General features: G+C 35.1%; 1 protein-coding gene across 13 annotated transcripts in view; it reads left to right on the forward strand.

Moving 5' to 3' along the window:
- TENM3 (teneurin transmembrane protein 3) overlaps positions 1-24,602 on the forward strand; it is a 1,343,587-nt gene that overhangs the window by 445,200 nt on the left and 873,785 nt on the right. The window lies entirely within an intron of this gene.

Genomic DNA, 24,602 nt, shown 5'->3' on the forward strand with positions numbered 1-24,602 from the left:
TGATCTTGAGGTCTCTTCCAACCTAGAAATCTGTGTGTGATACTGTGTGATTCCCTTGTTTTACGGTGTTCAAAGTAAATTTTAAAATATTTTGCATAAATTAGCTTTTGTCATACGAAGTAAACTTCTTGTGTTGGAGGTTTGAAACTTCTTAGGTTTCAGATAGCAAATTAACAATTCACATGCTGATTCTAGTTTTATTTCCAACACAGCACAAAAAAAAACAAAAAACAAACAAAAAAACCCATACAATTATGCTGGTAACAGAAGCTCCATACCTAACTTAGTTGTACATTGGCAGTTGTTACTCCATGCCACTGAAAGGTTGGGCAGGCTCAAAAAATGGGTCTACCATTCTGTTAATTCCTCTCTCAAATAAAGTAAACCCCATGAAACTTTACAGACTGCATTACTTTAAATTGTTTACCAAACAGTAGGCTGTGTTCCTCAGTGCTTCTGACCCAAATATGTCACGAGAACAAATATATCACACGAAGACATTGCAAATCACAATCATTAACTGTTGTGCAAGGCTCAAATAATTTTTCCTTTTAACAATTTAAACGCATCTCTACTTTAGTATGAAAAATAAACTAGCTGAAACTGCTGGTTGTCATATTGACAGATTGATCTTTACATTGTTGTCATCTTTTAATTTGTACATTAACAATTTGCCCAGACAGAAGTTGTGTCTTGTTTTAAATTCACCTTTTACTTTTGTGTTTTCTCTCCTCTTCTTAATTATTCTACTAACTCCTTCAGAAATTACACAAAATTGTAGTCTCCCAACTGCTTGCGTGAGAGCTTCCTCCCAGTCAGGCCTCCCACAGGAACTCAGCTTTCCTGCAGCATCCTGCTCAGTGGAGCCTTTCCCCATTTCCCCTTCTCTTTTACATTTTTTTCATTTTGGTCATGGGTTCTTACTACAAAAATCGCTTTGCTAAAACTATCAATAATGTCACTTGTCCTTGTAGCTCACACACATAAGACTGTCAGTTCCATGACGTAAGCTATGTAAACTTTATAGAAAGCCAGTTTTGTGATTGGCTTTAGGGCTCAGAAGATCCCAAGTTCACTTTTCCAGCCCCCTCAAACCATCTGCAGATTCAATTTTGAAACCAAACCTAAAATTTTAAGTAGGCAGAAGGTCAGCATCCCCAAATGCGGTCTGCAAGCTTCTGTTGCTTGTGTGCTTGATTGCTATCTTAAGTCTTCATTAGGTTTTGTTGTTTATCTCAGAAAATCATATATAAGGCAATGCACGCTGAGTCAGCTGAAAGCCACGTTATATGCCGAAGTAATCACTTAAAAAGGAAAAACTTTGCATTCTTTCTAGAGAGGCATAATTATATTCCTTCCAGTAGGAAGATTAGAAATGGTAATTCTATAAGTAGGTAGTCATTATTTTATCATTTAGTATTAGCTATAATAATGTTAGTCATGATGAACTAATGTGGTATTAATATGGATTTCATATGTACTCTCTTAGGAATGTAATTGTAATTTACCATTTTATTCATGTTCAGTCATTCTAAGTGTTGCTGAAATTAACAGATCCACTTAGCCTTAATCACTACTCACCTCATTTTATATCAATGACAACTTTTGCTTATGAAGACCTTCTACCACTAATAAAATAGGGGCTGTAAAGATTGCAAGCAGTTGAACAAAACCAGAGAACAAAATAAACTAAAAGCTGGGAAAAACATGGTTGATATTTTTAGCCCCTTTGCAGGGGTGGAGTGAAAAGGTGGGTGTTTTGCAAAACTCAGCTGGAATTACAGCGCTACGTAGCCTGGGGAGAATCTTGTAGACTCAAGGCAGAGATATGTCAGGAAGATCTGGCTGAAGTGAGGAGCTGCTTAAGTAACATGACAGATAGGCACCTTGTTTCTTTTGTCCAGTGCTGGGAAACCCATATATTTTCTGTTGTCTGAATCCTTTACAATTTGATTTGGGCTTTTTTTGGGGGGTGGGGGTTGTTTAATACATCAAATGAAATCTCAAGGTCTGAATGTGCAGATAAAAGATTTTTTGCATATGGAAGAAATTCTTCTTACTCTTTAACATTCAATTTTATCACAGTCCTATGATTAAGACACTGTGATGGTGCACATGAGATCTTAATTCTGTTTGTTTCATTGGAAAGGTTTTCTGTAGCACAAGTTAAATTCATTCTGATTTCATGAACAATAATAAATGTCTGTTTTCACTTGTTTCATAATTTGCTACGAGATAAAGGCATACATTTCAGTAATGCTCAAGCTATATTGTCATGAGAGCACAAATAAATGCCCAGGACTCCTAGCATAGAGTATAGAAGTTGACATCACAGGATTTGCGGGTTATAAATTTATTTATTTAATGCGAATAAAAATTGCTGTTTGTCATTTTTGTGCAAGTTGAAAAGAGAAAAGCCTCCTGCATAGTCTAAAAAACATCCAGAAAGATCATTCTATGTTTTATATGTAGAAATATAAAATTAAATGTATTATGCATATTTTGGGGTGTAACTTTTATGTTTGTTTCAGGTTAATAAAACACAGTAGAACCAGCTCCAAACTGAGCTATAAGGAATTTTCCATTGGTAGAATTTGGCTCATAGTTCTCTGTAGCCATAAAGAATTTACTAGGATGTGTCAAAATACTGAGATACTGTGGACAGGAGCGGCTGCAGCTTGACAAGTCTAAGTCACAGCTCAGACCTCATTAAACAGCAAAATTTTGCTGTATCATTGTCTTTATTTCTATTAAAATCCGAGTAAAATATTAAGAACCAAGTAAAACCAAGGAAAAAGGCACGCATAGGATGGGAGGACAACATGCTCAAGTCATTGCACCGGAAAAAACTTAGCTAGAATTCACAGCCTGAAGACCAGTTTCCTATGTGATGCTTCTGGTTCAGGGGGCAACATAATATTTGGCTACAGTGACAAGAGAAAGTGATTTAAACAGGCAGGTTGAAAAATGTCACAATGTTTTAAAGGTGGAACTACTCCAGCAGATTATCAAGGAATGTGGTAAAAATATCACCTGGAGTCCAGAAACCAGCGTTAGTTGTCATTTTGAAGATATTCACAGAAGGCATCGTATTAGTGCAGAAAACGTAAATTCTGTAGTTTGTGTTTGAAGTCAGATAATACAATCATAATAACACTTTTTGGCTTTATAAGCTAAGATTTGCTTTGATGATCAGATTTTTTTATCGTGTGATTAGAAGTTAAAAGCGTGAAACAACTCCAAGGGCTAATAATTAGGAAATGATACGACTTTGATATTGTACCAGAGGTTCCTAGTTAGTTTTCTGACATGGTTGGATCCCATATTCCCTTCTTTCAGTCCATTTGTTGTTGTCCACTTGCTTGTTGTCCAGATACATTAATGGTCAACACCCAACACCTCCTTGTAACTAAGCATTCCGATAGCTGACAACAGTGTTTAAAATTACATCATTTTTGAAAGTTTTCTCCTTTGGAAACATAATGAGATACTGATGAGAATCAGAATGTAGTGTTCTTTCTGGACATTATTAGGTCTTATTCCACGGCAGTGTATTTACAGCAACTTATCAGAGATCAAATAGCAAATTAAGGTTTGCCTGAAAATACCTAGGTCAACATACCTGCAGACACTTGAAATCGCACGATTATTTTAGTTGCCAAAATACCGTTCAGAATCAGATTTCTTTATATATTTGTGAATAATTTATAAGCACATTATTTTGAGACCAAATTACTTCTTCTACAAATTACATCTTGTGGACAAGATGTATAGTCTCCCTGTATTTTAAGAATACAGCTGGTTTTGGACTAAAGTAATTTGAGGCCAAATACTGTAAAAAGAAACATTCTATGTTATTTGGTTCTGCTTACACAAATTCTGGTGGTACCCACTCTAGCAGACTGTTACTACAAAATTATTGAAGGTATATTGTGATTTTAATTTGTACTATGAACCCTTGGCAGTGTCTGTTACTTTGCTTCAAAATGTAATTGCTGCTACTTAAAAAAGCCAGTCTTTTTATTTTTTTTCTTTTCCTTCTTTTTTTTTTTTTTTTTGGATAAAAAAGAATGAAAAAAAGCTAGCCTTTGAATGCGGCAGTAATTACCATGTGATTTTATTCTAAAGGCTACCAATAAGAAGATTTGAACTAATAATCTTATCATTTACACTACTTAAAAGGAGAAAGGATTGTAAGGGAGCTCATCATTAGCTGTAGAGATGAAAAATGTAGTTCATAATGTCAAGTCCTACTGTGGCTGGATGTTAACTGAATATAGCACAGTAGTATATGATACGTTAACTGGAGTGAGGCACTTAAGTACTATATCATATCAACAAACTGAGAAATATAAACTACCTGCTGCTAGAATAAATAACCAGTTTCCTTCATATAAGCACAGGCAAGTTAACACTGAAATTTATTGTGTCATGTCAAACCAGTTTCCAGTGATTTCTACGATTTTAGTGTGTGTTTTGCTATTTTCTTCACAATTATATCTATCTTTTAAATAACAAGTCATAATAAACCCACAAAACTAATTAACCTCAGTTTTGGAACACATCTGCAAATATTTTAGAATCTTTTGTTGTCCACATTCAAATCAGATTTTGCTTTTAGATTTATTGTTACAAAAAAACTCTCTGTAAAATAAACTCTGTAAAATAAACCATTGGCATATTTTGTTAGTTGAGCTAGGTTTTCATCAGTGCCTTTTCCCTCCACAGTTTCAAGAGAAACAACATCTGGCTGTTTTCCCATAATCAATATAATCTTTTAAGAGTTCAGTTTCAAAATCAGCTGCAGAGAGTAACAATTAGAGGTTAGTAGACACGATAGATTTTATAAGAAGCAATTATGTCATTAACAAATTATCAAGTTATCAAGCTGTCTCATAGAGATAATACAGAAAAAAATGAAAGCTGATGATTGTATAGAAAAAGAGACGTGTCTAGAAAAAGAGAGGTGTCTATTATGGGAAGAACATGTCATTAATTGAGGTGAGCCCTGCGGAGTTAACCTTTAGGGCTGTAGTGGTGCTGGGAGTCAGGTGCCATAGCTTGTGATGGATTTTAAGAGCAAGATAGAGAGACCTTATTTTGTTACCTAAGTGAAGATTTAGGTGGACTATAAGAATCTAAATCTCAAATTTCTCTCCTGAAAACCCCTAGATAGCTATTGCCTGGCAGCTATTATTTTTATTTACAAGCTGCTTGGGCATGCAGAATCGGGTACCTGCTGTGGAAAGCTGTAACTACTGAGCTCTGAGCCACTGGTCTGTGGTACACTAAACACTGTTAGGGCAGCTAAGGAGCATGAGGTTTCTTAGGCTTTTTTGCTCCTTCTGGTGTAGCGAATCTTGAAGGACTTGGGAAGGTTAGTTGTCTTGTGGGGAGGGGCATCACCCAACAGCGCATTTTCAGTGGGGTCTTAGTAGGTTTTTTCCTCTTCCATTTCTCAATTATCCATAAATCTGTCCCCAACCATCTGAAAACCTGGATATGATGCCCTCCAAGGAGATAGATATCTGTGGATTTAAGCCTTTCAGTTATTTTCTCTTCCACATTGAGTAATGCTCCAGCTGCTATTCTAAAGGTCAGCACCTCCACTGGAAGTACCCGTGTTGTAAATGAGGAAAATAAGCCTGGCTCAGTGCAACAGAAGATGAGAGTACAGGCATGCGAGCATTGGAGAGATTAGATTCCAAGTGAATGTGTGTCCCTAAAATCCAGAATAACGCTCTTAAGAAGCGGGAGTTGCAGTTGGTGTCAGTCCCCACAAGTATGCCTGGGCTAGTTCTTGGTGGCTCTTCTTAAGGCAGCTCCTTCCCTCGTCATTTTGGGTGCTCTTCTCTTGTGTCCTGTACAGAAGTGTCCAGCTTTACCACCTGCACATGGACAGAGGTACCATGTTGAGCTTTTGGATTGCATTTGTAGTCAGGTATCTACAAGATCAAGGCTGGAGGAGTTAATGTGCCCCTAATTCTACTGTTCTATGTGGCTCCTAGCATAATTGTTAAATACTAATGTTTTTAAGAAAGTGAAGAAATGGAATCACCATTGTGTTTGCTGTCCTAGAAATAAGCTAAAGAGCCAAGCTGACCTTTCAGCTTTTTCATTTTTGTCTTCTCCTCCATGATTTTTTTCATTTTTTAAAAAACACAAACAATAATTCCAGGCTTATTCTTTTCCTAAGATGATGATAACTCCTGAGATACTTGTATCAGTGGGAGAATCTCCCTGAGTGAGACAGAAATAGTTAATATTTTATCTCTAACTATTTTGCTCTCTTTTCTTACAGAAATATAAAGTTTTCTGCCCTTTTTGGCCAGTGACTTGGCTATGCCACTCAATAATTAATAGACAAAGCACTATTATTTTGATCCAGAAAAGGTGGCGTTTTTTTAATGAGAAAACATGTTTTCTTCACCTTCTAGGGTGTAAGATGCAAAGTTATGAAAAATTATGTAAAATGTTTTCTCAAAACATAGTAATGTGATGTAATAGAAAAAAAGGGTATTAATTCTACTTAAAATAAACAGTAGAGTAGTCAAGATTTATGATATAACTTTACACAGTTGAAGTTCTCTTCTACACACCCACCCAGTAATCTAAAGTACTCATACGATTAGTGTAGGTACTGTTCACTTTGTGCAAGCAACTTAAAATGATCTAAAAAAAAAAAAAAATTGTATATATTGTGTAAAGCAATAGTCATAGAGGAACATAAGCATTTTAATACAAAAGTACTAAAGAAGTGCAATTTTAGGTTGGCTGTTTTGGAATAAGATACTTGTTATCACTAAGACACTTGAGCGGAATTGACTGCAACTACTTGTGTGTATATGCTTTAGAGCTTCATACAATTTAATGGGCACTGTAGGAACCTCTATAAACCGTAGAAATTAAACCAATTGCAGATACACTACTGTAAAATAAATCACGTGTGTGTCATACTTTCTGTTATATTCTAAGATATGTATGGCATATCAGTTTTAAAAAAGTGCAATTATCTAAAATCAGAACCATGTTAAGCTACCTAATTAAAGTCTTAAGTAGCTTCAAGGATAAAGAGAAAGAAGGGAAAAAGTATCATCTATACCATGGGATTTTCCAGTTCCTAGCCCAGGACAGTACTCAAAACCAAGGAAAGAGGTACAAGGCACTCTGTTTAAGGTATACAGTGAACAAGGTGTTGAAAATGCCTGGTCAAAATGGCTTAATGTCACCTAAGCAATTAAAGCAGGAAAGTTGTGTCTTCAGGAATTCTGCAGGCAGTGCAAAACGTTGGGTAAAGTACAGGGGCAAATTAGAGAATAGCTCAGCTGGTAGTTCTGACAGCTCAATATAACTTCAAAGATAGCACATTTGGTTGTTTTTTTCCTTTTGAAACTTCATTTCATTATCAAAAGTTATGTTATCCCTGAATATGACAGAAGAATCTAGTATATAACTATTGCTAAGGATTTGGCAATACTTACATACAGGTTCTGGGTAGTTCAAGCAGATTGCTGAACCTTAAAAGACTGAAGGTGTCTGTCCATGACAAAATAGGATGCTTCTCTTCTAACATTTATTGTTCTTAATTCTAAGAGCTGGCAGTGCACTGCTCTGAAGTTAGTCATAGTGGCTGAAGTGAGACTATCACAGGGTAATCCTGCAGTGTTTTTTTTTTGTTGTTGTTATTTGTTTTTTTTGCAGTTACTTTTTTCAGTCAGTCTTTCTGATGTGTAATTCTACTGAATTTAGTAACTACCTGATTTCTTAATTTCTATTTAATTTAGTAGCACTATGCATAAGAGCTTATGTGTGTATTTCCTAATAATTTTAAAATATATATATATTTAATTGCTTTTTTTTCTTTCTTTTGGAAATTTTGACTTCTAATTTTAATATATTAATAGTACTAAATATTTTTATGTAATGATTTGCATGTGTTCTCTAGATATTGCAAATGATTCATTCAAGCCAAATGACATGCTACAGCTAACATGCAGTAAAATAAGTATTTATATATTTTGAAGGCTATTAAGGCTACTTAATCTTTATGAGTGACATCAATATGGACCCAATTAGCACAGTTTTCAGTCACTTCATAATTCAAAAGAATGTGATCATTCAGCTGGAAGCACAATTGACAGAAACTCCATAGTCATGAAGGTAAAAGCTTGCAAGATCACCCAGTAGGATGGAGAAGCTGTCATTCTTTCATCAGTGCTGTTGAATACTAATGTCAAGGTCAGAAGAGTATAATTTTAGGCTGCCAAAATATTGTTGGATTTGATCTGCTAGCAGATGTTTAAAAAGAAAGGAACAAAATAAAAATGTATGTGCAACTTTGATATGATAGATACAAAGTTTCAGGTGCCACTGGAAATGTTCTGAATCTAATTTGATTGGCACTTCTGTATGTAATTTTTAATTCTAGTATTTGCTTTAAACGTCATCGTCATTGTCTTCCAGCAGAAATTGCGACTGTGTACATATTTTACAAATTCTGTGTGTTATTTTAAATTTTGATGTTTGTTCAATTAGTTGCAATTATAGCAAAGACTGGATGCAAAAATATCTGAGTACTAAATTTAAATGTATGAAATTGACATGAATAATAAAATGATAGGTTTTCTTTGCCACAGTTTCCAGTTACATAGCATGATCAAGCTAAGAGGGATTCTTACTGCTGTCTTCAAGTAAGAAGGTAGAAACAAGGTTGAGCTGGAATGTTCTCATAGTACTTACTGAAGCGTAAAAGGATAAGATGCAATGACTCTTACTTTCAACAATGCAAATCCCAGTTCAGTCTTAAGAAAACCAGTTCCACAATGAGTACGGCCAAGCATTGCAGCAGGCTGCCCAGGCAGGCTGTTAAATTTCCAACCTTGGAGATATTCAGAACCTAGTCATGGTTGTTCACAAGGATTCTTGAGCAACCTGACCTAAGTTGGCTCCACTTTGAGTAAGTGGGTTGGACCAGAAGACCTCCGGACTTCCCCTCCAACCTCAAACATTCTATGATCCTCTCATTTCCCTTTTGGTAAAATAGTTGTTTATGTAAGTGATATAAAACTTAAAAAGATTTAAGAGTGTCGTTTTGAAAATATGTAGAGGGTTTTGTTTACCCTAGGTCACAAAAGATATTTGGGAACCCGAGAGTCATTCCTTCTGTAAAACAGAACTTCTCTTTCATGTAACCCTTTAGGAGGTTTAGCTTTAATTCCTAAGCTTACACTACTTTCTTGTTGTTACATAATTAGATAGCTTCATTTCATAGCTTCACTTACTCCTCTATCTAAATAGAAGAGTTCCTAAATAAATGAGTTGTTTATAATCTGATACTGTTGAAGTAGTTTAAATCTTCACATAATTACTACATAAATTTGGTTACTCAACTTGCTTTCTAAACAAAGAAGTTCTAGAAAAACAAAATGATGCAGTCACGTATTTTCATATCAAGCAGATAGCTTTGTGAGTTCAGTTTGGGGTTTATATTTAAGGGCTTTTTGGTTTTGATTGATTTTACATTACATGAATATGTCAATGAGCAGTGGCAAACAATACCTCAGTAGGATTGCTTTTCAGTTCCAGATACATCTTTGAAAGATGTCGAAAATGACATGTTTGCAGTAAAATATACATGGCCGGGTGAACTTTTCTGGTCTTATCTTGCGCCTCAGTAATTTTAAAACAGAAACCAAAGCCTTTGTTCTGATAAACTAGACATCTTTCTAAAATATATTTATTAAAATGAAATATTCAAAGTTTCTGAAGAGCACGTATACACAGAGAAAATGTATTCTTTCCCTCCTGTGCATGGTTAACTTTCATTCATATTAATGGGGTTATGAACATGCTTCAAGCAGAGAAGGCTATCATTTTTAAAACCTGTCTATTGAATATTTGGTTTGGGTAAATTTATGTCGTCTGTTTACTACAGTAGGGAAAAACAGTTGCTGGAAGGTAATGCTTATATTGAATTTAACTCTTTTATGAATATCATCATCTCTGAATTCGCTAGTGAGTATTATGAGAAAGATTTTAGAGCTTTGAGAATATTTGAGTGAAGATAACTATATGGCATTTTCATAATTAAAATCTCTGTATACAGCAGAACTCCACTACCTGACTTCTTTGCTTGTTTCTTTCTACTAGTTAGACAGGTTCTTTTCTCCAACAAGGGCAAGAAAGGACAATACAAATTTAAGAGAATTATGCTGATCTCCAGTACTTTTAAAAGATGTTATTGGTACTTACTTAGGAATATTTTTCTGTAAAGGAGCTCTTTTAAGAAAAAAAAAAAAAAAAAGTCAACTGTGAATAAGGATGGAAAAAAGGCTGATGTAATTCAAGATTTAAATCACAAATAGTAATTGTTTATGTGTACTACAAAACAATCAAAGAGGTTGGCAAAAAATTCTTTGTCTGTTGCCTAACCATGTTCATAATGGCAAGTACCGTGGTCAAAGACTTTTCAAAATAGTTTTTAAGCTTAAAAAAAATGATTAGCCAAAAGATCTTTATGACTGGGGTTTGTAATGTATGTGAAAGCCAACTTACTATAATTTTATTAAGCACTGAGACATTTTCTGTGGTACTGAACAGCAGGCTGTGCATGTTTGTATAATATTAGTTGTTCGCCTAACTGAGATGAAATTCACCAAATCTTAAGATTATACATCTAGCTGAAAGACATCTGGGATCAAATGATTCCAGTCTTAAGATTATTCCTCAAAATTGTGCATTTTAGGATGTGTGTTGAAATATTGGCATCAAGGTAATCGTCAGTGACAAACTTTGTATCAGAAAGACAAATTCTCACCTGATTTGTGAGGCAGTCTCAGAAGCATGCCTTTGTAACAGCCATTGCATGTGTGATACTGCTTTCAGGTGCAGTTACATGTTTAAATGAGTTGAGGGAGAAAAAATCTCTGATTCGGAGGACTTTGTTTTGTTGAAAAGGTAGTGGAATTGCTGTATCCATATCCTTTCAATTCACAGTATCTTAATAGGATTCTATAATTACTCTAAATTCCTTATTTTCTGCAGTGAAGCTTTTCTGTACAAAGTCACTTCCTGCAAGCCTGGCACCATGCAGTGGCCATCTTTAGTTCAAGATCCCTAGCTGATCTCAGAAACAGTGATACTCTAGACTAAGGAGTTTATTATTATATTTTAGAAGTGTCCCACATTCATATGAATTTGGTGCTTTCATACTTACAGCCATTATTAATCAATTAATTACCCTCTGTACTGAATACAGAATAATTAAGGTGTATAGAATACTTGCAGTGTAAATCCTGAAAGGTTCCAGGAGTTTTCATGCAATTTTGGCAGTCTGTAAATGAATCTCTTTCACAGAATTCTTGCTAGTAACCCCCTCATACATTTTAATGGTTAAAAACATTCTCTTGGGCTCTATGGTGCATGTCTGAAATCTGTGCCATACATGCATTACTTTCTTCTGTGCATTAAGGCAGGGGTACATGCATGCGTATCGTAATGGTTTTTGTAAATGCACTTAGTTTCAGCAGTTTGCATGCATTTTAATTTATTCAGCTCACCATTCCATTCCCATTGGAAATATATACAAATTCTGTTGGCATTGTGTTTATAGACATTAACTGGCATTGAAAAGGTTTCAACAATTTCCGTTTGTTTTGAGTAATTTAAGCTCACTGCTACCTTACTGGAAGTCTGAGGTGGTCAAACATACAGCATGGGTGATGCATGCATGACCTTTTGGCACACTACATCTGATAGCGGCTATTTATATATGGAATAAAATCCTGATCAATCTCTGACACTTACTACAGGCTTCCTGCTGCTTAGAAATGTGTACTGTAATAGCATTTGTATGTTTTCTTTTCCCTCAAGATTTCAGTATGCTGCTTCACAGGAGCAAAGAAAATTAGAAATAACATCACAGACACTGTAATAGAAATAAATAAAGTAGCAATTTGTAAATTCTTCTAGACAGATCTTTACACATGAATCCAGGAGTCTCTATTTATATGTATAATCTGAATGTAAGATAAGTAGGGATAATAGTTATATGTTGTATGTATAAAGACAGTTATTTCATTTCACATATAACTCTTTAAATTATAAGAACCTGAACTCTTTTTCTCTTACCAATAACTAGACCACAAGAGACACCACTTAGTACAATACTTGAAGATAAATCTTCTTAAATTGTAGATTTTTTTTTTGTTTTTTAAGTAAGTTTGAGTTGAAAGACTAAAAGTCATTGATTATTTTGTGAAAAATCATCTGCTGCATTTTGATAGGACAATAAGGGGTAAAAATTACCAGGCTGTCATTGATTTTACTTTTTTAGTTTGGCGGACAAATAATACAGTTTTCTGGGATGTGTGAATATACAGAAAATCAACACAGCAAACATACAACCATTTAATCTCTTTAGAAGAACAGAAATTTACAGGGAAGTAAAAGTGATAAAAGATGGGAAGGGAAAGGAAAAAGTACTTGGAAAAAAAAAACACACACTAAAACATATTCTAGTATCAATACAAATTACACTACTGCAACAGTGTGTAAGGTTCTCCCATCCCACGTAGCATTAGTTCTGACTTTCCACTGAGGTACAAAGATGATTTTAAGCACTGGAGAGAAAGATCTTAATAATTAATCAGTTATTTTCAATATAATTATTATTTTTTCTTATTAATAATAAGCTATGTCTGGAATACTGATAAAACTGGAGTTACAAAAGCTTTCAGTGTGTAAATTATTTTTTTTTCTATGAAATACCAAGTGGGTGTCTAAGGAATATCTAATGATTCTTCCGAGCTTCATAACCCATCCGAAATTTGTGGTTGTCTGTGGTTTGGGTGTGTAACATAATTTTATCTCCATGCTGCAGATAAAGAGCTACTATAATGCTACACACAGCAATTTTTTATTTTTTTTTGTGCATTTTTGCCCCATAATTTCCAACTTCATTTTTTTTTGTCTAATAAATCCATTCTTTGAAAACGGCATCTGTTTAAAACTACAGAAAATTTGAAGTATGTGCACAAAATGCCATTGCAAGGAATTCTGCCAGGTACTTTTCCTATACTGAATAAATGTTAAGCTGAAAAAACAGCTGCAGTAATTAATTATTTATGATAAATATGCATATTGTTTGAAACAGAACTAGCTTTTAAACTACACACAATGTCTCCATATTAATTCCCTCACACAATTTATTTTAGTCAGGATATGCTGCTGAGGTACAAGATGAGCCATTTAAGGAAGTATTTGGTATTGTCTCTGTCCTGATAATGTGATTTCCAGGCACCTGTACTTTAAAAAAGTCATCTCATCTCCATTGCTAAAAAGGGAAGTTTGTACCCATGCACAGTCTCTCTTTGGGCTTCTCCTTTTTTAATCTCACAGAATGCCATGCTTCAAAAATGTGCATAACAATGAAGATAACTAATATAAAAATAAGAAATTACATAATATGAAGTATTACCTAACCTCTACTGTCAAATCATACAAATAAAATCCATGTGAAGAAAAATGTTCCCTAAATCGTACTGTAAGATTTCTGTACATTAAGACTCATTTACAAACAAAACACATAAAATCCTAATACAATATATTTTTCCATAAAGAATACAATTGATTAAATCTTCACAAGTAGGATCAGCTATCTAGAATTACTTTTCCTACTGCAGGCTATTCCTGTTGCTAGTGGTTATTGCTACTGCCCAAGACCAGCTGCAAACTGATGTGAAACTGTTACAGGTAGCCTACCCCAGAAATGTGATTAAAAAAAAATGGGGGGGGGGGGGGCACGAATTTAACAAGCTAATCTTTGCTATATTAATTTCAGCAGTCGGTATGGTACCAACTTCTGTCAGCTAGGCAACGTATGTGTAGCAGACAGGCACAATTTTGTGTGTTAGTGAGAACTAGGACACAAATTGTAGCCTTTGGTTCCAAAACATTTCTTTTCTCGGTGAGCCCTTTCCTTGTAGGGACTGTTGGTCTCTTGCCTTTACTGAATACAAGCCAACACAGGGTAACACTGTAATAGAGCAAGTTGGAATATTCTATTACAAAATGTTTATTTTCCACATTTAGTTGTCACTTTTCATCAGTTATATAAATTCATTCTGTAGTTTCTTTCTGTGCTAATTCAGCTTTACCATTTCTATTGTACTTTGTGAGGCTATCTTCCATTTTCTTTTCTGTACCAAGTGAAAGAAAAAATTCTTAGGCGCTGAGACAGGCTTCTCTGAACACTGTTTCTTTGTTTTGATCCTAATCAGATCTTCCATTTTGGGCTGTTCGTTTGGTTTTTAATCTTGTGGTGAGTATCTTCAAGTCCTGACTTGAGGATATTGATACAGAATTCAGAGGAAAATATTACCAGAATATTTGGACATAAAATGTACATGCATGCAATGTATGTTTACAATCATCACTAGGAATTTTTTCAAGGCTTTAAATGTTACTTTATTAGCAGATGGATTGGGGAAATTTGAAAAATAAAATAAAAAAAGCCCCCAGTAGGTGCTTTATTATAGCAAGCAAATATGTGCACCCTCACTATTAGAAGAATACAGCCTATGGGCAATTGTTTAATTATTCACACGAGAGGCTCATTCAATCATCGTTTCTACGTAGTTGGGGTACTCCCTAACTCCCATCATTTCCCATTCATGCATTCTAAGGCAGGGGTAGTTTCCCTCTTCTCATACAGTCCTCATTATTGTCATCCCTGCTTGATCATTTTGTATTCTTATTACGGTATAATAATGTATTCTGCAGAGGCCATACTGACAGAGCCATAAATTACCACCATGATATTTATTTTATTTATTAAGCAGTGCTTCATAAAGAGCCTTGTAGAGCTGTACATTAACATGTACCGACTTCCTGGGTGCTAGAGAATAAGACGTTGCTTGTGACCAACAAAGCATGAAGTAATTTAGTATTTGGTCGTTAAGACCTTTCTTTGTTTAAAATAAATTTGTAGTGACTGTGACTGGAGACAGACCCTGAAGGTGGCAGCTGCTGGTAAAATGTTATCAAAGGAAAACGTGCACATCTCGTAGTTCCTCTTGCCTATGGTTGTCTCCAGAAGCACGGAGAAAAAACTCTTTCAAACCGCATGACGTGCACTCACTCGTGGTTTGTGGAAGGTGCGTCTAGCTGGAGGTACTAACCATAAATATGCAATTACAGTTAATTTAGAAACAGTAAATTTCAATGAAAAGAACCAAATACTTAACTCTGAAATTAGTTTTCGAGGTGAATTCACAGAAGTGAATCAGGCCGATTTCATTCAATGCAAAAGCTATTAAAATAATCAGCTCATGTGGCAAAAGGGAAGACGAGGCTCACTTAAACCTGCATCTCCTTTCCTTTCCTGCAAGTACCTTAATCACAGCACTTTCAGACATCTTCTTTGTTGACATAGCTCCACTTTGTACTCAATATATATACAATATATTGTGTACGTACTATTACAATAGTATAGTAATTAGAACTTGGGTTCCCCATGTAAATTGCTTCAACGAACCAGGAATATAATTATTTTTACTGTCTCTGGCTTATTGAGTATGTGAATATTTATTGAAAGTATTAAAAAGTTTCATCAGGAGAGACAGAAAGATACTTACCAGTAATCTCCCCAAGAGATTGGGGAGTTCTGGGGACGATAGAGGTCAAATAATTTTCAGGTAGAGCAGAACTTGAGATTTCCATGTAGTAGATGATTGCTTGAAGAACTTGTTATTAAGCAAAAAGAGTGAGGAACAGCTTATCAATATCTTTCTCCTTGTTTCTGTGAATGGCAGCTGTGTTAAGTTTTCAAGGTCAGTGAAAAAATTGAGGGAAAATGTGTTTGTTTGATTTTCTTTAAGTTGTAGTTCACTGATGAAATTAGTGGAAACTCCTTTGCGCCATTCAGTAGTCTGGTTTCCTTTTTGCCAGTTGATACTGGCTTTCCGTGTTGTTTGCAGGGAGTATTCCTCTACACCGTGAGAAACACGGAATAATGTATTAAGCAGGACAAGTTATGGTAACAGGGCAAAAGAAGGCATTTTGTATACTGACCCAGCACCAGAAAACAGTGTCACAGCCTGTTAAAGAAGATTGATTATGGGTGCCCTCCCAAAAGTAGAGATCATTATCAGACCATCTTCGCAATAGAGTGTTCTCATCCCACCACATCATTTAACACAGTTACACTGGCGGCAAACTGCATAAAGCTGTTTCTTTTTTTTTACAGCTTTTTAGGACAAGGTGAGATCAGAGGTATGGGAGTGGTTTACTTTACCATGGATCCTTACCGTTTTTCTTTTGAGCTATAGATGGAGCTTGGTGTAGCCCTTTGAAAATACAAAAAGAAAACGCAAGTATATTCTTGATCAATATGCAATAGGCAGAGGAAACTCCAAGAAAGAAAAGGATAATAGAGCAAACAGGGTTTTTATTTGTGAAGATAGGTATTGTACCTTTTTCCTTTATGTATGCACAGTAACTGGAAAGCTGACTTCTGAGAGCTCATGGGTCATATACCTCAAGTAATAGCTGCAGATAAGTCACAAATCTAGCAAGATCTTTCTCTTTGATAGAAAGACCCATTTTCCCTAAAAATAAAAATTTTATAAGTATGAGTAATTACTGAGGAGCAATGAAAAGCACTGTTAAAATCCTAGGGGAGAAAAAAAGTCATTAAAGATGATTAATGGTTATCAGCTATAAAATAAGTGTTTTTAAGCTCTGTCAACTTTGCTTTTCTAATGAGGACTTTGCTGCTGCTAAAGTAAAGCCTTTATCCAGGCTGTGTTTTGTATTTCATTTAATCAATGCTTTGTATAGACACAGTTACCATCATCATAACCTTTCAGTTCTTGTGTTTTGGCATCTTGCAGTTTTTATATGCAAGTTTCAGGCTCAAGGGAAGAAAATTCAGCTGAAATGTCCAAGTGCAATTTAATGTGTGATGCAGAGCCATAGAACTCCTCTCAGATTTGCTTATTGTTGTAAAGAGAGCCTTTGTAATTACCGGGGGATTACGGCAGAATACGAAAGACTTTGAAAGCGGCTTTCTTGCAGATCAGGCATGTGTTCTGCACAAACTCCAAAACAATCAGCTAGAGTAGTGAAGCAGAAGTATATGAAAATGTGAAGAGTTCACTGAAAAGGTCCTTATAGAAGCTCCTAATTAAAGAAATAAAAATTGAGTTTAAAGAATGTGAAAGATTCTCTCATCAGTATGGAAAAAAGGCCTTATGAGGACTGGAAATGAGATGACAACACAAATACAGTGGATTCATCCTCTTTCTTTTTTCTCTACAAAAGAAATAAGGAAAATTGAGCTTAATGGTACATAAATAAAAATAATTAAATGGAAACTAGTTGTAGTGGTACATTACCTGAATTAATAAACAAGATTAAAAGACCAATAACCCAGAAACAATTTAGTTACTTTTCTGTTCTTATGTAAATTAGTGAACAATTTTGGACAAGAACAGGGTGTAGTATAGCACCAGGCTACTTATCATATTAGCTTTGACTTAATTATTTTTTCTCTAATTATTTTTTAGTTATTAAGAATCACTCTCTTGATTCTGACCCAAATTCTGAAAAAAAAACTGCACTCCTTAATACTGAGACATAAATTTTTACTTCATACTTTTCTTTTTCAAAGTTTAAAAAACAACAAAAGCAATATGTATTTTCTTGTGTTATGTGATGGAAATAGTCTACATCAGACATGTAGATGTGGTTATATAAATAGTTTTACTCCTGATCATTTCATGTGTCCAATCCTGATCATAGAGGATTTGGTAACCTTTCTTCTTTACACTGGCATTGGCACTTGAGTTTTCTAGTAACGCTTTCTTCCCAGTGATGCTGAAATTAAAGCAAGTTAAGGTAAATTACCAACTGAGCAGGTTAAGAATATCATACAGCAGTTCTGGAGATATTACATCTGTATATTAAACTAACACAATTCTGAACTGAAAGATCTATATATTTACATTTTATCTATATCTATATATATCTATCTATATATTTTACATTTTAAATTGTAACTGCTGCATAGCCATAGAAATGTTTTACAAAAGTACTTAGGGAATCCTGATTCTTTTTCCAGTTTGCTTGCCAACATTAGCATCTTTTATGTGTATTTCTGAATAACATCAGAAGATTTCTTTCCTACATTTTAATCCATAGCATGCTTAAAAAGTAGTTAAATGCCCTTTGGCCATATTTTTCTTTTGTGAAATATTTGTTATATAATTGAAAGGCAAAATTCTACAAACGTGCCAAGTTACTGTTTATGTGAAAGCACCTCTAAACTGTATGTCTATCAATACTCAGTCGCCTGTTACAACAACCAATAAAACCTAAAAAAAAAAAAAAAAAGTTCCACAGATTTTGATAGTGACACTTGCTACACTTCTTAGTCACAAGGAAGAACTTTCCCCTAGTACCTACTCTTTTTCACCCTCCCCCCTCCCTCTCTGGGATGGGGGAGAGAAACGGGAAAGTGAAGCCGGTGAGTTGAGATAAAGACAGTTTATTAAGACAGGAATATAATAATAACAATAATAATAATAATAACAGTGATAATGATAATAGTATTAATAATAATAATGTGTAAGAAACAAGTGATGCACAATGCAATTGCTCACCACCCGCTGACCGATGCCCAGCCTATCCCCGAGCAGCCGGCCCCCCACCCCGGCCAGCCACCCCTATATATTGTTTAGCATGACGTCAGATGGTATGGAATACCCCTTTGGCCAGTTTGGGTCAGCTGTCCTGGGTCTGTCCCCTCCCAGCTCCTGCTGCACCCCCAGCCTGCTCGCTGGCAGGACAGAGCGAGAAGCCGAAAAGTCCTTGGCCTGGTGTAAACACTGCTCTGCAACAATTAAAACATCAGCATGTTATCAGCGCTCTTCTCATCCTAATCCAAAACATAGCACCCTACCAGCTACTATGAGGAAAAATTAACTCTGTCCTAACTGGAACCAGGACATCACTGAATATCCTATGAACATCTTTGAGATAGAAAGAACATACATTTTATGAATAGAGACTTGATTTACACCATTTATCAATGTCTTCGTTTTCCATTTCAGATCTTAATTTGTCACATCAAAGCAGAATTATATTAAGCAGTCAGTGAACTGGCTCTTCTTACTGACTCAACTGACTACTTTTATTGGAGTCAGTTAAAAATTAGCAATTACCCACACAAACTTCCTCCTCCCCTGCCCAGACTGAGAAGTTTTAATTGAAAAGTGCTTGAGTTTTCTCAAGTGAAAATGTTGTTTTGTATTCAGAGGGGGTGGGGAGGAATGGAACACTGGAAACTTAGGAATTATGACTTCCTATAAGAAGCACAACTTATCCAAATGGGCATCATCATTGGTAAAAAGCTAGACTGAAAAAAATAAAATAATAATTTTCCCTTGTTACTAAGAGGCAAGTGGAAAAAAAAAGTTATTTTTCCATGCACAGCTATTAAAAAAAATAAAATAAAAAGGAAAAATAAGTGCTATGTGAATGCAGCAGCATGTTCTAATGTTTTTGTTCAGAAATGCATAGTGACTTGTATGTGTTATATACACATGCACACCAGCAAGGAGTAATGTTGTAAAATGTTGGCCTAAGACTGAATATTTTTGAATATGTAACTTTTATATAACCATCAAGTTAAGTTATTGATGCAATTGTACAAAGCTGAAAATGTTCCTTTAACCAAAGCCATGTTGTATTTCTAGCTTAACATTTCAGCTTTACCAGCCTTTTGCTGTTGAAACCCACTTTCTGTTTGAAAGATTTACATCCAGTTAACTTGTCATTGATATCCCTGGAGCTTCTGAATGCTGTCAGAAAAACACGAAGGTTTTAGGAGTGAAATAGTGACAGTGAAAGAAAAATAAGATTTAAATACCGTAAGTGAATTATGCCTTGTTCAAATTTAAACAACAACAACAAAAATCTGTATCTAATCTTCAGGAAAGCAAATGAATTCTCAAGTCAGAGCTGAAGGCTAGTAGTCAGGAATTCAAGTATACTTTTCTGTTACTCGGTGTAGTGATTTATTTCCTCATAAAACGGACTTATATGTGCTTCAGGCAGTATATAATAAATTAAATATAAAATACTGCATTCAAATAGGAGGCTTACAACCGTGATATCATGGAAATTCAAAGCTCATATTGCCAGATGAACTATACTGATTTCTCTGTGTCCAGATGCTATCTCAAAAAAGAAAAACTATGACCATTTCTTTCTCATATGCTAAAAAGTATGATGAATGTACTCTGCACAATCTGAAAACTTAACTTTAATACACTTTCCAGGACAGTATCACCCTCTCACTCTGCTAGTTCTGAGAATGTCATCTTTAATACAGTTCTTAAATGGCAGTCAATCCTAGCTCCCCATGGGTTATTAGTGTTTATTACGTACATGTGTTAAGAGAAATCTCCAACTAAAGAGCCAAAAAAAAACCACAGCCCACCAGTGGGGAGGGAAGGGGATTTATGCATGCAAAAATCTTCAATCCAAACCTTTAATCTAATCTGAGCCTGCAATGTGTTTTTACATCATATATCTGAATATGTGTTTGGTGAATAAAGGGATTGCTAAATTTTTTTTTTTAAAAAAAAAAAAAGTAATTTTTTTTTCAAAATGTAGATTGAATTTGGAATGACTTTTATTTTCCTTTTTAGAAAAGGAAATAGAATCACAAAACTTCAGGGAGTAGAGAACAACTGTTTCTCTTTTTCATCTTCTTCCCCTTTCCACCCGCTCACCTTTGCCCCCACAAAGCTGCAGAACCCACCATATGTTTTTAATGCAGTGACTCCTATATATAGGAGACTAGGTTTCAACTCCTTTCCCTTGACTGAGATTTAAACCCTTATTTCCCACCTTCCAGGGGAATCACCCAGGCACTGGATATTCTGCAGTCGTATGCTCTCACCTGAGCTATTTGAACTGCTACTTTGACCTAGCTGTGTGCCTCCCAAGTGAATGCTTTAACCGCCAGACCAAAGAGTCATTCTCGCTCTTTGACTCAGTATTTAAATAATCCATGCAGAACAGCTTTTCCATGGGGATCAAGAGAAGCCAATTACAGATTTCACACTGGTTTAAGAACTCTTCTGGGAAAGTGAAAATGTGGGTTCAAGAACACATGAACAAAGAGGGACTTGAACCTGATTGTCCCACATTGTATATCAGATGAGGCCCTAACCACGGAGCTATTGAATAAATGAAGAGAGGGGGGATTCCCTTTACTTCCATGAATGATTTACAAAGAGTGTGTAAACCTAATCTTTCATTTCCAGTTCTTTGGTTTTGTGTTTAAATGGCTTCTCCAGAGTTCCCTGTGTCTCTGGCAAGTGTATGTATTGCTTATCGGACAAAAATACTGTTTTTAAGAACGGTGATGATAATTCTTCTCCACATTTTTTCCCCGAAATATTTCCAGATTATTTCTTAGTCAGTCCATAATGAAATTAAAGCATGTTTTTATTTGGCAAAATATTAGTTAAGTTAGAAGGGGGTGGTTTAGGGGGGAAAGAATGATCTTTCAATACCTGTTTTGTTAAAGCATCTAACTGAAAAAAAAATTTCATACACCAAGTTCTGCTGCATATGCTTCTGTATTCCCTAACATTTCATACTTCAAGGACCTGTACTGAACTAACGTGCTGTCATTAAGAGGGTTTAGTAGAAGCTGCTGTCTACATGAGTGTGCTAATTTAAGCTCAGACACAAAGACCAATACAAACACGAAAAAAAAAGCGCTGCCTGTTTATTAAGCCTGAGACATCTTTCTTTACAGTGTACATTGCCACAGAATATGAGAAAAAGTCCCAAAAAGTATAGCTATATTTTTAATGGGGGGAAAAAAATGAGCCAGCAAAATCTTTTAGGCAAGGTCATATATTGACCACTTGCAAGAAAATCTTTCAGGAGCAGTCTGCAGTTACAGAAGTAGTTGTTCAATGTTGCAAATGTGTCCACAGTCACAGAGAAAATCTGCTCAGACCAGTTATGAAACCCAGACTTTCTGAGGCTTAATTCAGTGAATGATTGCCCTCCTTTAGGGGTGTGGTGAAGGAATAAAAATGGTGAAATGTGCCATCCACTAACTTTGGACACTTTCAGATAACTCTGCTAAAAAGAAGGCTTTTTTTCTTGATTTCCCAAGCTTTTTCTTTACAGCAGTGAATGAATGAGTGAAGAACATATACACTTCCCTCTTCAAGAGCAAACAAGAAAGATCAAGCCATAATCCAAAGAACAAAGCCAAACTTTAAAGCTTCATGACTGCATTTCTTTTCCGTTTAAGAAGTTTACCTCAGAAAATGAAGAAAGCCTTTCCTTTTCTGATTATACATACTTGCAAAGATCCACTACACTTTTCATGAGGGAAGGAAACTTAGTACACTAGATCTGCTGTGGAAGGTGGTTGTGCCACAGTAGGTATTTTAGGCATCTCTGATGCCCTACATGTAAACCAGATTTTCCTGAAATATCTAACAGAGCTGTTGCGTTTCTGATGCTCTTTTATTAAATGCTAACAGGGACCATTATTCTCATGAGTTGTTCTTATGCATTCCAGTTTTCCCAAAATAATGCAGTAAATTTTTTCTGAAAGACCTTCTAACCAGAAACTCTAAAGAAATCAACATTCTTGCTGGAGGAGTCAGTTGTATTTGCCAATTATTAATTTGTTGTTTGCTGACTTTTTTGCCAACGGATATATAGTATTTTGGATTTTTGTAGTTCACTGTTCTGTTGAAACTATTTTCCATAAAACATCCTGAATTCTATTTTTAACTAAACACATACGATTCTCTATAATTCTGGACTTTCTCAGTCTATAAAACTACAACTATTTTCTGTTCTGGAGTGATTAGTACATTTCAGCAAATGTTTTATTTTCAAAACTGAAAATGTCTTCTGAACTGCAGTGGTGAAAACAATTATAAAATGCAAATAATCTTTATTTCTTTCTTCCCACCTCCACCCCCTTAGATTTAACGAGCGTATAAGCACAATGGTAGTAAAATTAGTAATCATAATTCATGTACATGTTCTTTATGCAGTTATCTAAGAATCTTCTCAGTATGTATTTCATAAAATAAAAAAGGCATATATAACAACCTACAAACTAAACCTTTAGAGTGATTATCCATTCCCATAAACCAAATGCAGTCTGAAGTGCAGCTGGACAACTTCTGCACTGAAAGTGTTGCAGAAGCATCTAACCCATCTGTGAAATAGGCAGGGCAGGCAAGTAGGGCATCATTGGGTTTTTGTAGTGCCCATTCAGCCCAGTAAGGGAGCTAACTGGTAGCAGCAGCTGGATGCAAACAGATAAGAGAAATAGAGCAGAACAGGTGCTGGAGGGATCATAAAGTGAATTTTGGTAGTGATTTTTTTAAGAAAGATTCTTTCAGGATAGCCTTCAGTTCAGTTGTCTCAGCATGTCTCTTTCAGGATTTTCCACAGTTAACTCTCTCCTAGCATACTGTACATATACTGTGCTAAATCTGTCTCCTCTGACATACTCCAAGCTTGAGCTATTGTAACCCAGTTAAGATTCTTCTTCACTCACACCTGCCATTTGAAACTGCTTTCTTATTTCACCTAGTATCAGACTAGACCAAAACTGATATTCAGGAAACTCCAAAAACAAGAAAAATTAAGAATTAAAACTACGAAATATTAAATATATATATATATAAAGCATGTTTTTTTTACATTAAACCTACATTAAGCAGATATGAAATTGTAATCCTGTATGTTCATTGGTAAGAAAGTTTTAGAAAATTTGTAGTTTGGCTTAGTTAACATTAGATAGTCAGGTGCTTCTAGCTTCAAGCCTGTGCTGAAGCTTTATATATTTTTCTGATTTTCTTTCTGTTATTTAGTAGATATAATTAATCTCTGATTAAATGAATGATGCTGTGCAAAATTATTCTCCAATTCCCTAAATATTTGCTAATTGGAATAGTAAACCTCGGTGATTGACTTTTTAGTTTTCAGGTATGTACCACTCAGCTATGTTGATACATATTTTGGGTCAAACTATATTTAGATTCTACATGAGGTCCCTTCATTCAGAGAAAAAAATAATAAATAAAAGTCTGGTTCTGTATTCCTGCTGAAACAGTAAATTGATTAGGTCTCAAAACAGTAAATTGATTAGGTCTCACAGCAGTAAATATGACAAGTGCAATTTTTAATCAAATATTTCTTCCTAGATCTTTCCACTTGGTATATCCAAAGCAGACAAAAGGTTTGTTCTTTGTAGAATTGATATGCTGCCAGTAAAATCAAGGTGTTTTCTCTTCTGTACTTTATTGTATTTATTTTTATTTGTACTTTATTCTTTATTTTCTCACAAAAAAATGAGGTAAAATCGACATTCACCTGAAGCACAGCTACCTATAGAGGAACTTAATCTTTCTATTAATTATTCCCTGCCTGGGTGTCACACCAAGGCCACTTAAGTCACTTCAGCTTCAGAAATGTTTAGAAACACTTCTGAGTACTTTAATGGTTCATCAAGACCTAACCCTTTGAACATTGCTTTAAGG

This window comes from Anser cygnoides, chromosome 4 (assembly GCF_040182565.1).
Source record: "Anser cygnoides isolate HZ-2024a breed goose chromosome 4, Taihu_goose_T2T_genome, whole genome shotgun sequence".
In the NCBI taxonomy this organism is placed as follows: Eukaryota; Metazoa; Chordata; class Aves; order Anseriformes; family Anatidae; genus Anser; species Anser cygnoides.